Raw genomic sequence first — 16,632 nt, forward strand, 5'->3', positions numbered from 1 at the left:
CACTTTGTTATACAGCAGAAACTAACACAACATTGTAAAGCAATTATGCTCCAATAAAGATGTTAAAGGAAAAAAGAAAAAAAAATAAAGCTAATCATGAGGAAACTAGCAGACAAATCCAAATTGTGGGACATTCTGCAAAACACATGGCCTGGATTCTGGAAAAATGTTGTCATCAAAGACACAAAAGGCAAGACACTGTGCTAGCTAAAGGACACCAAAAAGATATGGCAACAAAATGCAATTTGTGATTTTTGACTGGGATCCTGGAAAAAAATAAAAACACCTGTAATGGATATTATTGGGATAACTGGGAAAATGTGAGATATAGACTGCATATTACATAACAGCATTGTATCAACATGTTATTTGTACTGTGATTATGTAGGAGAATGTTCTTCTTCTTAGGGGATACTTGCTGAATTATTAGTGGTGAAATGTAGTGATGTCTACAACTACTCTCAAAAGGTTCAGCGAAAATAAATAAATACATAATTGAGAGAGAGAGAGAAAATGCCAGAGCACAAGTGAGATGGCACACAAACATAAGGCAAAATGGTGCACCTAGGTGAAGGGTGTATGAATATTCAGTGTACTCTTCTTGCAACTTTTCTGTAGATTAAAAATTTTTCAAAATAAATAGTTGGGAAGGAAAAAAGGAATACCGTAAAAAATATGTGTATATAAGTCCACACTATACGTAAAATGTGTGTATATATGTCCACACTTTATGTTGGTATATGCCATATACCAACTACCAACTGACAATTAGAATACAATGCAAATTAAACATTATAACTACACCTAACATAATTTAATCTTTCCACAGCAAGAGAGGTCGGAATTTTTCTGCACCTCTGGCTCACAAGCGTAAATGACAATTATATCTGTAAAGTAACGTAAAAAAAGAAGAAGAAGAAGAAGACCATTCTAGTTGTTACACTTGGATTGTCCATAATCCACAAATCGAAGCACAGGTAAATGTCTTACCCCTACCTCATTTCACAACTTCCCAGTACACTCTTTCACTAAAGAGTTGTTTCAAAATTTGTTAGGAAGCTCCTATAAAAACACTACTGGGGGCTTCCCTGGTGGCGCAGTGGTTAAGAATCCGCCTGCCAATGCAGGGGACACGGGTTCAAGCCCTGGTCCGGGAAGATCCCACATACCATGGAGCAACTAAGCCTGTGCGCCACAACTACTGAGCCTGCGCTCTAGAGCCGCAAGCCACAACTACTGAGCCCACGTGCCACAACTACTGAAGCCTGCGCGCCTAGAGCCCGTGCTCCGCAACAAGAGAAGCCACTGCAATGAGAAGCCGGCGCACCACAAGGAAGAATAACCCCCGCTTGCCACAACTGGAGAAAGCCCGCATGCAGCAACAAAGACCCAACGCAGCCAAAAATAAATTAAATAAAATAAATTAAAACAAACAAACAAACAAACAAAAAAACACTACTGCTTGACCCAAAAATAATAATAAAAGAAAATACACGGCCCAGCTTTCCTCTCAATTGTCCACTAAATCAATGTCAATAAAAGGCAGGAAGCCACAGAGTAACCGCTCACTACATTACTGCCGAATGTTCAAGAAAAGAATCTCAGGTTCAATCCAGCATTTTAAAAAATCTAAAAAAAAATTTTTTTTTCAGTCAACTCCCCAAACTCAAACATAACCTCGCATCAAAATAAGCCTCATCTGGACTCGGGTCGGCGCTGTGGGACCTCTCACGGCCCCCAGAGCAGCCCCGAACCCCTCGGGCTACCCCAGCAGTCGGGGGTTTCGAACAGCCCAGGGAGATTTGGGGTCCCCACCCTCGGTGCCTCCCACCGCCCTCTGAGCGGCTGCGGAAGCTGGCCCCCGTCCCGCCGCCACTCTCCCCCTCGTCCCGCCCCTCCCCAGCCCCACTCAACTCTTCATCATGGATGCGGAAGCCGGCGACAACCCCTTGCCGATAGTGGAAGGAGAAGAAAGGGACAGAAAGGGTGGCCCCTAGCTTCCACTCCTTTGAGGCAGGGTCCCGAACTAGGACCTCCGCGGTGGTCCCTAGATGGAGAGCGTTAGGATCCGGCCGCCATGTTGTATTCCTATCACCCTAGCAACCGTCTGGCCCCGAACGCCTCGAGGCCGTAGCCCGCGCGTGCGCAAAACGGCCTGGCCGCGTGCGCAAAACGCCCTGTCCGCGCCCGCCAGCCGTAAGTGTACGCGTGCGCACTGCGGCCCGCCTCCTCACTCTAGTTGCTAAGCAATCTCCGGCAGCCTCAGGCAGTTCCCTGCCAAAATTATTGTGTAGGCGGCCTTCTCCGGGATCGCTCTCTCCAGCGGTCCTGAGAATTTAGCGATTTGGGGCCTAATGCCTTGAGCTTTGGGACAACAGCCTTGAGCTTTATCTGGGCTGGGACACGCTAAATAATTATCAGTTGATACCTGTTCTTTGCAGGTATTGTTCTCATCTTACAATTGAACATCCACTAACTTTAATATATTAATATTAATATATTAATATAAAATAGATAATACATTAACATGATTCAAGATTCAAAAATAACGAAAACAGAGCCAACAAAGTGGAAGTCCTCCCTCCCACCCCTCTGTCCGCAGTTCCTCTCCCCATAGGGTAGATCTCCCCAAAGATCTCATGTTATATGAGATCTTTTATTCCCTTTTTGTTGCACCAACGGTAGCATAGTATAGACTCTGCTCTGTGTTTTGTGTTTTTTACTTGACTCTTTAACTTGGAGATTTTCCCCTACCAGTACCCAAAGAGCTTTATTATTTTATTTAATGGCTATACTAGTTCATGGTTGTACCATCCCTTATTTAACTTGTCCTCTACTGATGGTCATCTAGATTGCTTCTTTTTTTTTTTAATTAATTTATTTTAATTTTATTTATCTTTGGCTGTGTTGCGTCTTTGTGGCTGCGCGCGGGCTGTCTCTAGTTGCGGAAAATGGGGGCTACTCTTCCTTGTGGTGCACGGGCTTCTCATTCCGGTGGCTTCTCTGGTTGCGGAGCATGGGCTCTAGGCGCGCGGGCTTCAGTAGATGTGGCGTTCAGGCTCAGTAGTTGTGGCTCTCTGGCTTAGTTGCTCCACGGCATGTGGGATCCTCTCTGACCAGGGCTCGAACCCGTGTCCCCTGCAGGCGGATTCTTAACCACTGCACCACCAGGGAAGCCCTAGGTTGTTTCTAATAGCCTGTTCTTTCAAACACTGCTGCAGTGACCAGCCCTGAATATATATCATTTCCTATATGTTTATGTGTACCCATAGGAGAAATTCCTAAAGTGGAGCTGCTGAGTCAAAGCATATCTACGTTGATTTTTTTTTTTTTACTTCTCTTTAAAAATGTGAGTCAAAATTCACATAATATAGAATCAACCATTTTAAAGTGTGACATTTAGTACGTCCACAATGTTGTGGAACCATCACCTTTATCTAGCTCCAAAACATTTTCATCACCCCAAAAGGAAACCCTAAACCCATTAATCAGTCTCAAAAACATGATGCTAAGTGAAAGAAGCCAGACACTAAAGGCCACCCTATTGTATGATTTCATTTACAGGATATTCCCAGACTAGACAAATCCATAGAGACAGAAAGTAGATTAATGGCTGCCAGGGGCGGGGGGAACGGCTGTGAGTGCTAACAGGTACGGGGTTTCTTTTTGTGGTGTTGACAACGTTCTGGAATTAGATAGTGGTGATGGTTGCACAACTTTGTAAGTCTACTAAAAGCCGCTGAATTGTACATATCAAATAGTTAGAATGGGATGTTATGTGAATTTTATCAATTGAAAAAAACAAAGGGTGGTTATTGCTGGTATTATTATTGTTGATGGTACTGTCTTTGTTGGCTCTGAAAAGCCACATCTAATCTCTCCAGATCACTGGAATTTGATTTCTCTCTTCTTTCCTTGTGGTCTTTCCCCTTACGTGGGGACTTGTCTTTAAGTCACATTTATCTTTCTCTCACTGTCTCTTTCATGTTCCTTTCTGCCACCCAGGTAGGTTCTAAGCTCCTTGGGCAGCCCACCCACCTGTCTTTCATCTCTTCTGGAGGCAGAGCAAGTTTCTGGATATTCATTGAATACCTGTTAAACAGGCAAATGCAGTTAGCAGGTGAGCCCCTGCCTCATCGATTCCAATGTGCATTTTCTGTTCACCTTCACTATGGACAAGTAGTACTGAAATCCTAAAGGAGACCAGGTGGGTCCTGATCCTGAGGAGGTGTTAGAGCAAGGCGCCCCCTGTAGGTAGACGCAGCATTGGTGTGCCTCCCCAGGTGAGCAGGGGCTAGTGGACTTCAGCCCTCAAGTGCCACGCAGCCTGCACCCTGGTCCGCAACCTGCACTTCGTACCTGGAGGCCCTGGGAAAGGGAGTGTGGAAGGGCCTCCGGAATGGAAGATCAAAGGATACAAACAGGGACCTTAGCAGGAAGACAAAAAGAGAATTGGTGCGAGATTTTGCCCAGAGCAGTGGTTTTCGATCTTTAGCCTGCACCGAAATCACCTGCCTTCAGGTGACTCTGGATTCTGCAGGGCCCCACACCCAAAGTTTCTGAGGTGGGGTTTGAAATTTCTCGTCTCTAACAGAATCCCAGGTGATGCTGCTGCTGCACTTTTTTTTTTTTTTTTTTTTTTTTTTGCCGCACTGAGTGGCTTGCGGGATCTTAGTTCCTTGACAAGGGATTGAACCTGGGCCAGGGCAGTGAAAGCGCTGAGTCCTAATCCCTGGACCACCAAGGAATTCCCAGCCTTATTCTTTCTTTAATTCTAAATAGACTAGGAAATGCTACTTCGAAAAGCAATTGCTGAGGAAGGTCTCTCCCTATAGTTTATAGACAGAGGGGTCAGCCTTCTCGGGTTTCAGCTGTGTGGCCTGGTTAACCTGCTTCCTTAGACCACTCATGCCCTAAATGACAAAAGAAGAATTGGCAGATGAGAAATAACAGGCTGTGAGCCCCTCCAGGGAGGGCCACGCCCTGAGCCCCTTGCCCGCCCAGCGCACCCAGTGGCAGCAGCCAGGCATATATTAACGTGCTCAAAAGATGCTCGTGAAATGGAGCCAGCCTGCATCCTAGGAGCTCTGCTTTTAAAACTCTGCCGGAACACTACCTAATTATAGCCACTTGCACTTTTGACTCATTCTAAAACTGTTCCTCAGACAGTTCATCCTGTATCCTAGCATTAGCTTTTCCCTAATTTCCAATGTCGAGAGATTCAGCCATTAGGCTATGTTTAGCAGACAATCTGTTTCTGCTGAGCATCTTAATTAACGTTCAAACCAGGAAATGGGCAGAAGTTAGAAAGAAAAATTAGGAAGGACAGAAATTTCAAACATGTTAACCTTGGTAAGGTGGGTAAAATGCAAATCTACCTACAGATATTAGAAATTAGATTCATTTTAGAAAATAATAGGGGGTTCCCTGGTGGCCTACTGGTTAGGATTCTGGGCTTTCACTGATGAGGCCTGGGTTCAATCCCTGGTCGGGGAACTGAGATCCCCCAAGCCACGCCACACAGCCAAAATAATAGTAATAATAATAATAATAATAATAAATGTATCTCAGAGGAAACTAAGCATGAGCAGGAATATGAAATAAGAGCAAGAAGAACATTAGACATTCAAATTAACACGAAGAATGGTGGTTAACCAAACACTATGAATGAGATTGTGGTCTAGTGTGGACGCAAAAGAGGTCCAATGTCAGGCTAGAGAGACATCTATGCACTTTTCTTACAAAAAGGCACATGGAACAATAGTGTTTTGTTTTTTTTTTTAATGCAAGAAAAGTTTTCCTAGAAGGAGAATAGAAAAGTTCTTAAAATGCAGACTTCCCTGGTGGTACAGTGGTTAAGACTCCGCCCTTCCACTGCTGGGGCGAAGGTTCTATCCCTGGGCAGGGAAGTTCTGCATGCTGCGGGGTGGAGCCAAAGAAAAAAAAAGTTCTTAAAGTGCTAGGGGAGTGAGGATCATACCGGGTGACCCCAGCCAAGTTACAGGACCACTGTTTCCTCATTTCATGTACAATGAGGACAAAAATACACTCTCCAAAGAGTGGTGGTGAAGATTAAATACCATATCCGTGGTGCACTATACAATACTGTTTGATTTTTGCCCAGAGTCTGAAACTGACCAGGACCCTGTGGGGCTCCAGGGCACAAAAGCCTTTCTGTGTACCCCATTTCTTGTTTGCAGGAAATACGCATCATTCAGCCTCCACGACCTTCCCTGAATTACAAAGGGGAGGTTCAAACAGTTGCTAATCGGGAAGGGAGGGGACTCGGAGACAAGGGAGGAGCAGTCAAGCCAAGGGGGGAGATGGTGGGGGTGGATTGGGAGTTGGGATTAGCAGATGCAAACCGGTACATATAGAATGGATAAACAACAAGGTCCTACTGTACAGCACAGGGAACTATTTTCAATATCCTGTGATAAGCCATCATGGAAAAGAATATGAAAAATAACGTGTATATGTGTATAACTGAGTCACTTTGCTGTACAGCAGTAATTAACACAACATTGTAATTCAACTATACTTCAATAAAAAATAAATTAAAAAAAAGAAACAATAGTGCAGCCTTGGGGCGGAGTCCTGGTTCCCCCTCAAGGGATACACGTAACAATATCTTGAGCCCTTTTGCAGATACTGAAGCTCCCACCAGGTGGGAGAAGTTAACTGTCTGCTGCCCACAAGCAGGGAGACCCCAGACCAGTTGGAACCAGAAGGTTGATGATGCCGACTCCCACTTACCTCACCACCAACCAATCAGAAGATTGTCCACTAGCTGATCACGCCCTCTGTGAACCATTACTAGAAAACTCCTCACTACCCTCTCCAGGTTGGGACACAACAGTTTTGAGGGCATTAGCCTGCTGTGGCTCCCTTTGCCTGGCAAAGCAATAAAGCTATTCTTTTCTACTTCACCCAAACTCTGTCTACGAGATTTAATTTGGTGTCAGTGTACAGATGCCAGATTCAACAGCAAGTCTAACACAGGCCTGGCACAGAGCAAATGTTCAATAGATGTTGTTGACTAATCAAGAAACATCATCAGCTGTCACCTGCTCTGTCATTCCTCTATGACAGGGGCAAGGCAATGATTTTCACTGATTATTGAGCATCTAGGACAAACTTTAATCATTGGTAGGGAAGAATGAAACAGGCAGACTGACAGGGTGTAGAAGCCATGTGGCCTGTTGTTGGGGACCCAGAGAGGGGAAGGGCTTTGCCAAGGTCACCCACTTGCTGGTGGCCACCCAGGGCTCTGATCCGAGTCTGCAGCTTCCAGCTCCCTGTGCCTCTATAGCTGTCTCTTGTGTCTAAAAGAGACCTTTGTAAAAGCTTTGCAATGAATGTACATACTCTAAGGAAGTACATTTTTAAAAATTAATTTATTTTATTTATCCTTTTTTTTTTTTTTTTTTGGCTACGTTGGCCATTGCTGCACGAGGGCTTTCTCTAGTTGAGGTGAGCAGGGGCTACTCTTCGTTGTGGTGTACGGGCTTCTCATTGCGGTGGCTTCTCTTATTGCAGGGCACGGGCTCTAGGCGTGCAGGCTTCAGTAGTTGCAGCGTGCTGGTTCAGTAGTTGTGGCGCACGGGCTTAGTTGCTCCACAGGGTGTGGGATCTTCCCATACCAGGGATTGAACTGGTGTCCCCTGCATTAGCAGGTGGGTTCCTAACCACTGTGCCACTAGGGAAGTCCCAGAAGTGCATTTTTTAAAGTCCCCGGAACCAACAGATTTGTTGTAGCAAATTAGAAGCAACATCTGAAAAACCCTTCTATTTGTCTATTTTTCTTTTGTATTGTCTAACAGCTTTGACATAGTACATATCGTACAATGAAGCATTTCATTTCTCTTCCCCCCCTTTCTTTCCTTTTTTTCCAGAATCAACTGGCAAGAAGTTAGCTTCAATACTGAAAGTGTTTTGCTCTCTCCTTGTCTGTGTGTACCAGGGCCCCGAGTCAAAATAAAAATGTAAAAAGAAGGTTGGAAAAAAGTTCAAGGAAATTGTCCAGGAGACAGACAAAAGAGAGAAGAAAATTAAAGAATAAACCCAGAAGGTCTGACCTCTGAAGAATGGTGTTCCAGAAAAAGAAAAGAGAGCATATGAAGTGAAGGAGGTGGTCAAATCTCCTTCAGGAACATTCATCAGAAATGTTTCATCAGGATGAAAGGACATGTTTCCAACTTGAAAAGTCCCGTGGGATGCTCAGCACAATGAATTTAACATTCATTCAACAAATACTTATTGAATACGTGCTACGTGCCTGGCACTGTTCTAGGAAGTTGGGATCCATGAATGGAGGCAGAGATCAGAGTGATGCTTCTACAAGCCGAGGGACATCAAAGATTGCCAGCAAACCACCAGAAGCTGGGAAAGGGGCATGGACCAGATTCTTCCTCAGAACCTTCAGAAGGAACCAACCCCAAGGACACCTTGATCTTGGACTTCTGGCCTCCAAAACTGTGAGAGAATAATTCTGTTGTTTAAGCCACCCAGTTCGTGGTATTTTACTATGGTAGCTCTAGGAAACGACTAGAGTGTGTCTTTATTTTCATACCAAAGGATCCAACTTATAAGCAGAATGACAAGTTTTATAAGTTGAATTTAAAGCAAATGACTTTAAAATCCAAGGGAGTGGCATGAGCCAAAGTCCGCCCCCTCGGACATTTAAAAACCCGAGTAATAATACTCAATACCATTTAATTCTGATCATGTATGTTTGCGTTTTCCTAACTCAAAGAATGAAAATTAGGGCTTGTTTGTCTTGGAAGCCCTGTAAGATGGAGTGAGAATTGGCCGGACAAGTTCAGAGACTTTTGGAGAATAGCGGTGGGTAAAGGCCCAGCCCTCCGTCAGCACCGGGCTCCGAGGAGCCCAGGCGCCCAAGTGCGAAGCTGACTACGTAGATCTAGGGTGCCCCCTGCCGTCTATATTCAGTCACTGCGTCTCCCCAACCTCGGGTCCTGGCCTTACAATAGACTTGGCCAGGAGCGCCCCGCCCACTCAGGACACGCGGCTGGAACACCAGGAAGGAAGGTGATAGTGGCAGAGGGAATGCGGGAAAGGAGCTGGTTAGGTGAGGCCTTTCAAACGGCTGTTACTCTGGCTGCGGGATGGCCAGATACGGTACAGGATGCCCAGTTGAAGTTGAATTCCAGATCAACAACTAATATGGTTGAGTACAAGCATGTCCCGAATATTGCATGGGACATACTTATTATGCTAGATTAGTTGCTAAATCTGGCAACCCTATCAGGGCTGGGCCAGAAGGGGACAGTGTGAACAGAAAGAAATAACTTTATCTGACTTGCTTTTTTGTTGTTGTTTGTTTTTGATGTGGACCATTTTAGAACTCTTTATTGAATTTGTTACAATATTACTTCTGTTTTATGTTTTGCTTTTTGGCCCCAAGGCATGTGGGATCTTAGCTCCCTGAACCTGCACCCACTGCACTGGAAGATGAAGTCTTAACCACTGAACCGCCAGGGGAAGTCCCTATCTGACCTCGCTTTAAAGTGTAAGATAATTTTGGAATTAGCTCCTTCATCCATCTTGTAACTGAGCACAACCCCATGGGGCCTTCCAGGGACAGACCCCTCCCCCATATCTTCTGCTCTAGGTCCTCTCGGAAGTACCTAGATAATAGTATCTGATGCACATTTCCTGAGTTGTTTTACAGATGCTAAAAACCACCACCAAGTGGAAGAAATTAACTACTTGATGACCATGAGCATGAAGCCCCCAGACCTACTGGTGCCTAAGGATTGATAATGTTAAGCCCTGTGACACCATCCTGTTACCACCATCAACCAATCAGAGAATTGTGCACAAGCTGATCACGTACCCTGCGACGCCCCTCCCTCACCTGGCCTTTAAAAATGCTTTGCTGAAACCCATCGGGGAGTTGGGGTATTTTGAGCACTCGCACTCCTGAACTCCTTGCTTGGTGCCCTACAATAAACGCTGTGCTTTCCTTCACCACAACTCGGGGTCAGTAGATGGGCTTTACAGTGAACGGGCGAGGGGACCCAAGTTTGGTTCGGTAACAATCTGATTCTTATTTATTAAACACATATTATTCCAGACAGAGTGCTGGGCTCTGGGCATTCAGCTGTAAACAAAATGGACAGGATGCCTGCCATCACGGGCAGCTCACTCTACCTCCTTGGCCTACATTTATCTGTCCTAGTCAAGTGTCCCAGTCTCCAGGAACCTGCTCAACCCTCCACCACCAGCACAGCTTACTTACAGCACAGCACCTAAACCTCTCCACTCACTCTAACACCTGTCTTTGCTAAACTGAGCTCCGTGAGGACAGGATTCGGTCTGTTTTGCTCGCAGCTGATTCCCTGGGGTTAGGGCATTGCCAGGGTGAATGAGAATGTTTTGACCGAGTGGCTCTTTGTCCACACTTGGTTCTCCAGCCTTCCTGGTGGTGGGATGAGCTACTTCACATCTTTTCAGTTAAATCTCTTCTGTTAAGATTAGCTAGAGTTGGCTTCTGCTGCTCGCAGCAGGGAACCTTGATGAGACATCTGCCGTGGGAGATGGTTACTGCTTTTTGGAGTAATCAGACCAGAGCCGTGGACAGTGTGAAAAGCTGGTGCTCCCCTCCTGTACTCCTGGAGCGTCTACCCCAGCAGCACAGGTGGCTTGGGCCTCTCAGAGACCAAGAGACCCCTGGGACATACAGGTGGGGGAATGGACATCTTTGAGTTTTGTCTTTCCAGCATTTTTTCTCCTTTTTTTTGCATACAGACCCTATGCCTTTGCAGTGGCTGTCATATTGCCCATTCTGCCCCTATTTTATGATTTATTCATGTGCTAAATAGCAAGAGAGGGCAAAATGACAACAATTTCCATACATTCCAGAAGGAGGGGGAAGGAAGAACTATGCCTTACCTACTTGAAGAAACACTGAGGAACCATTTTAAATGACATTTTCAATTACTGAAGGATATGCTTACAATAGAATATTAAGTACAAAAAGTAACATAAAAATTATATTCTTTTTAACAAGGTTGAATTGAATCTATCTATATATTTTTTTAATACACCGTACAGTGAAAAAAGATTGGCCAGAAGGATGCCAAGTCTCCAGTAGCCGTTGTTTCGGGGCGGTGGGGAATTCGGTGGTTCTTTTGTCCGTTATCTGGTTTTCTGCATTTTCCAAGCTGTATTTAGCCTCGCCAAATGCTCTTGATACACGAAGTTTCCATGCTGCAAGGATTTTCAGAGATGAATAAAAATTGCACTGAGTTGCAGTACTGGAAAATCCTACTCCCGAGTTAAGTTTTAAGAGCAGCTTGCATTTCCCCTGCGAAAGCCTCCGAGTCGCTGTAAGAAGTCACCTCCCTTCTCCTTAAAGGCCCCAGGGTCTCAGTTGTTTAATCTGGCCAATGGGGACGACAACAGCCCTCCGCCGGAGCCGGCTGGAAGTCAGTGCGGCTGACTCCGCCTAGAAGCGCTTGGCCGGCTCACGGCCCGGAGCAGGCGGAGAAATCTCGTAGGTGCGCCGGCGGCGGGAGCCCGTCGAGTGGCCGGTTAGCTCAGTTGGTTAGAGCGTGGTGCTAATAACGCCAAGGTCGCGGGTTCGATCCCCGTACGGGCCACGAGTGCGGCTTTTTTTTTTTCCTTCCCCCACGTTATGGGTTTGTTTTACAACTGTAACTGTCTTTGAAAAATATGCCTTTTGAGTGCTGTGAGCCGCGTGCACACAGGAGGGAGTCGCGGAATCATTCTGGACTCGGCCCGGAAGTTGGGGCAGGCTGCCGGTGGGGAGGGAGGGCAGGATCCCACGCGGGCTCGCGCTGTGACTGGTTACCCCAAGTCCCGGCGCGTTGCAAGCCTGCAGCCCACTTAGGGTCTTTTTTTAGGATGCTCTCAGTTGCCACCGCCGGTTGCTACCTAATGCAGAGCTTCTGAGGCCCCTCGGGGGGAGACCTCAGTTTTCTGGAGTTCTTAGAATTGAAAATCCAGGGTTGGAATTCATTCATTCCACACATCTTTTTTTTTTTTTTTTTTTGCTGTTGTCTTGTTTTTTGTTTTCTGAATATGGAACGCTTCAAGAATTTGAGTGTCATCCTTGCGCGAGGGCCATGCTAATCTTCTCCGTATCCTTCCTATTTTAGTATATGTGCTGCCAAGGAGAGCACCATTCCACACATGTTAATGGGGAGCCTACTGCATGCCCGGCATCCTAGTCTAGGCAGGGAGCAGTAAATGAGAGACACAAATTCCAACCCACATGGAGGCAGTGACCAGCCAATGACTGCCATGTTTTTAGTGAGGCCCTTCTGGTTGTGGAAGTGTAAGCAGATTGGGCAGCGGGCGGGAGAAAGAGAACCAGGCATGGCTTTTTTGACATGAGAGAAGCCCTTTCAGGCCTAAGTCATTCTGTGATCTAAGCCTGGCCACAATGCTTGCCCTTGAACAGGTCTCAGTAACAATGATCTTAAGGGAACGAAAGAACAAACTGTTATTGGGCTAGAGAAGTAACAATACCAAAGATAATAAATCAGTTGTAAAGACTCCCAGTTCTGTTTCAGTGGTAAAGATTAGCCGGAAGCGCTTTCTTGAGCTGTTTTGCAGAATTTAAACTTTCTTCACCAGATCTACTGGAACCTAAAGATTGATGACGTTGACCTTTTCTGACCCTCGTGATTTCAATCAACAACTCTGCCCCAATTCTAGGCTGAATTCTCCTCTGCTCAAGCCCCTTCATGAATATGCATATACCACCCAAGCCCCTTCATGAATATACATATACCACCCAAGCCCCTTCCGCAATTTTGCTGTTTGGATTGACACCTCTTTGAGAGAGATCCCTGGTGTTCTCCTTACTCTCTGCAAGTAATACATCTTTCCTTCTCTCAATTTTTGGCTAGGTTGTCTTTTGGCTCCACACCCACCAAGAGGCGAACCTAGTTTTTGGGTAACAGAAGCATCTGGAAACCTCTTGCTACTTTTTTGTTTTTCAGAGAGCTCTTAGACTTCACGTTTCTTCCTCCTGGTTCTGCAGTGTGTAGCCAGAGGGCAGCTGGATGAATTTCTCCCTCATAGTCCAAGTCAGGCATTTTTAGTTTAACAAAGTCTAGCTTTTTAGGGTGAATGCCATATTATATCAGGGTCCAACTGTAACCGAAAGTGGGTTCTGGCTGCTCGCTGCTCAAAAGCCAATAAAGAGCCAAGGTTGGTGGAAAGGAAAGTTTGCTTTATTTCAGATGCCAACAGTGAGGGGAGGGGCGTGGTGGGGAGTGAGGCCGGACTCCTGTCGAAAGGCCAACTCCCCACCACTGACAACCAGTGGGCAAGATCTTTTATAGACAGAGGGAGGGGGCTACATGCAGACACAGCACAGTCAGCTCTGACAGTCATCTTGAAATTTGTCGTGCGGTGGTCTGATCAGCGTCATCTTGATTGTTTTCAGTACAGTTAATCTTCAGTTCCAGGGTCGGTTTGTTCCCATTTCTTTGAGGCTAATTCTCGGAATTGTGGCAGCTTATGTCATGGCTACGGTCTGGTCATCATGTAGTTACTTTCTTCCACCTGGTGGGGATTTCAGAACCTACAAGACAGCTCCCAGGATACGGCTCAGAATACTATGTATAGCCCTTGAGGAGGAACTAAAGGTCCTTGACTTTGCTTTCTGACTAAACTATTATTGTTTTGTCCTATTTGACTGTTTTCCTTTGCTTCTGTATTTTCTCACTTCTCTGGTTACACTTATTCTTTGGCTAAAGGTTTTCTACAGACAAAAGGCAGGCGGAGGACATGGCGGGGAAAGACCATACAGTCCGGCTCCATTTCACAACCATGCTTGAAAAATCTCCAGTGAGAACATCTACTAGATCATTCATTCTTTTTTTTTTTTTTCCCCAAGCCCTGCAGCTTGCCCGATCTTAGTTCTCAGACCAGGGATTGAACCCGGCCCGGCAGTGAGAGCACCGAGTCCTAACCACTGGACCCTGAGGGCGCTGTTCTCAGCTTGTCACGGGGCGTGGGGGCAATCATTCATTCTTTTCTCAAATAGGTCTTAAGCTCTGACTTAAATCTGTAACGGCTCAAGGCTTAAAGCCACAGACCACAGGCTTAAAGCCGTTGGCAAGTGCTCAGTGTGTACTAAAAGTGCCCACTAAATGCCAGCGATGGGACCATTGTTATTGTGAACAGTTAGAAGGAGAACCTAGGGCTGCTGACCTCTAGAATAGACACCTGTACACTGGTTGCATTTCACACCTTGGATGTGTGTTACAGGCACCTTGTTAGATGCGGGGACCTTGCAGAGGAGAAGCCAGCCGAGGTTGCTGCCCTCAGAGCCCATACTTTCCTAAACAAGGGCTTGAAGGGGTCCAGAATACACCTCTGCGGCATAAAAATTATTTTGAGCAGAAGCCATTTGAGTTCCTGAAAAGCCTCATCTGCCTAAAGTAGAGCCTTCCAAAAGAACTCAAAAGAATTCAATTGTCATAAATCCCCAGGGAACAATCAGGCAAGACTGACTTTTATCACTGGAGAGAAGCTGGCATCACACCTAAACAGGCATTGTCATAAAACTATCTTATCTCCCATCTACTCTAGGTAAGAGCCTATTTATCTTTCCTAAGTTGTTTGTTTTCTGGTAAGTGCCCTCTCCACCCATCCCCTCCCCTGTTAAGATAATACTATATAAGCCCCACATTCTAACTGCCTCTTTGAGTCACATTTTTCTGTGAATTCCTGTAGGCACATGAATAAAAATACATTATTAAAAATGGTCTTTTTTCTTGTTAATCTGTCTTTTGTCAGTTTAATTTACACTCCCCCAGAGACTGAACCTGAGAGGATAGAGGAAAAGTTTTTCCTCCCTGACAGGCTCAAAAAGATAAATGGGATACTGTGTTCTAGATGAGGGGCAGTTCTTGGCTTAGGGATTAGAGAGGATCTTTCTGACATCTGAGGATGGAAGGATGAGAAGGTCTTTCTTTCAAAAGTTTTAAAAAAAAAAGAAGAAAGAAAGGAAGGAAGGAAGGAAGGAAGAAAAGAAAAGAAAAGAAAAGAGAAAGAAAGAAAGAAAGAAAGAAAGAAAACAAAAGGATTAAGAAATTGAAACAGGGACTTCCCTGGTGGTTCAGGGGCTAAGACTCTGCGCTCCCAATGCAGGGGGCCCCCGGTTCGATCCCTGGTCTGGGAAATAGATCCCACATGCTGCAACTTAAAGATCCCGCATGCCTCAAGGAAGATCCTGCACGCTGCAACAAAGATCGCAGATCCTGAGTGCCGCAACTAAGACCCAGCGCAGCCAAATACATAAATATTGAGGGGAAAAAAAAAAAAGAAATAAAGAAATTGAAGCAAATTCCACAAATCTAATCTCCCCTCTGGCCAATCCTTAGTGAGGCTACTAATGCTAGACACTGCAGGGAGCATAGTGAATGCGAGAGTATTGACCATGATGGTGATGATGATGGTGGTCCTGTGGAGAGAAAAATGATCAGAAAGTTCACTGGAAACTTCTCAGACACCAGCCTGGCCCCCAGCTGCCCCCACCATGAGCATCATGGCATTCACCATATTGTACTGCAAATGCTGGTTTTGTCTTCCTTCTTCCAGCCTAGACTCTATACAGAGGGCAGCGATGATGACTCACCCAACAAGCGCTTAGTGTTTGTTGACCAATGGCTCTACTGCCCCCTTGAGACAGGTGCACGCACTAGCGGCTACAAGACACGCGGAATCAGGAGAGTAAAAGGAGGGGAGATTGGGAAAGGATGGCCCGACGAAGTGGGGGCGGTAGAGCTGCGGACTGAGCTGTGAAGAGGGGTGGGGCGGTTCATTCGCTCGTTTGTTCATTCATTCATATTCGTCCATCATTCATTCCCTGAGCGTGCACCGCTGGACACTGAATGAGTAAAACTACACTCTCGAGGTGCGCCCCGTCTGGGTGAGTGGGTAGGGAGGAGGGGGCCGGCATGGAAACAATTTCGGGGTTGGGGAGCACACTTGTTAAAAATGCACACTTTGAGGGACTTCCCTGGTGGCGCAGTGGTTAAGAATCCTCCTGCCAAGGCAGGGGACACGGGTTCCAGCTCTGGTCCGGGAAGATCCCACATGCCGCGGAGCAACTAAGCCCGTGCGCCACAACTACTGAGCCCGCGAGCCACAACTACTGAGCCCATGCGCGCCTAGAGCCCGGGCTCCGCAACAAGAGAAGCCACCGCAATGAGAAACCCGCGCACCGCAACGAAGAGTAGCCCCCGCTCGCCGCAACTAGAGGAAGCCTGCGCGCAGCAAAGAAGACCCAACGCAGCCAAAAATAAATAAATAAAATAAAATAAATTTATTTAAAAAAATTCACACTTTGAACCCCCTCTCGGACATACTAAATCGGAAGGTCTGGAGGTGGGGCCTAGGAGTCTACGTCCAGGCAGGGTCTTCAGGTGACGTTGAGAACATTTGGCCAGGGTGATGTTAGGGCCGGAGCTCTGGAACCTCGAGGACCTTTGCCTGAGAGTTCCCGGACAGCTCCTGGAGGAGGTGACATGTGAACGATAAATACGTCCACGACAAGCCCTAAGAAAATACGGCCGGGTCCTGTTGTTGGCGAAGCGGTGGCAGAGCCGGACCAGCTCAGGCCCC

General features: G+C 46.1%; 1 protein-coding gene and 2 non-coding genes across 3 annotated transcripts in view; 1 reads left to right on the forward strand and 2 right to left on the reverse strand.

Moving 5' to 3' along the window:
• The window catches only part of MOK (MOK protein kinase), a 50,739-nt gene extending 48,654 nt beyond the window's left edge, over positions 1 to 2,085 (reverse strand). Inside the window, exon 1 of the mRNA XM_061182908.1 lies at positions 1,915 to 2,085. The gene's annotated coding sequence lies outside the window, so the exon portion shown is untranslated. The remainder of the gene's footprint in view (positions 1 to 1,914) is intronic.
• A 9,468-nt stretch (positions 2,086 to 11,553) lies between these two features.
• Positions 11,554 to 11,627, forward strand: TRNAI-AAU (transfer RNA isoleucine (anticodon AAU)). Its single transcript has one exon. It is a non-coding gene; the product is annotated as a tRNA-Ile (tRNA).
• Positions 11,628 to 12,063: 436 nt separating this feature from the next.
• LOC133086050 (U6 spliceosomal RNA) lies at positions 12,064 to 12,170 on the reverse strand. The gene has a single exon (XR_009699834.1). It is a non-coding gene; the product is annotated as a U6 spliceosomal RNA (small nuclear RNA).
• Between the last annotated feature and the right edge of the window lie 4,462 nt (positions 12,171 to 16,632).

The sequence above is a fragment of the Eubalaena glacialis genome, chromosome 2 (assembly GCF_028564815.1).
Source record: "Eubalaena glacialis isolate mEubGla1 chromosome 2, mEubGla1.1.hap2.+ XY, whole genome shotgun sequence".
Classification (NCBI taxonomy): Eukaryota; Metazoa; Chordata; class Mammalia; order Artiodactyla; family Balaenidae; genus Eubalaena; species Eubalaena glacialis.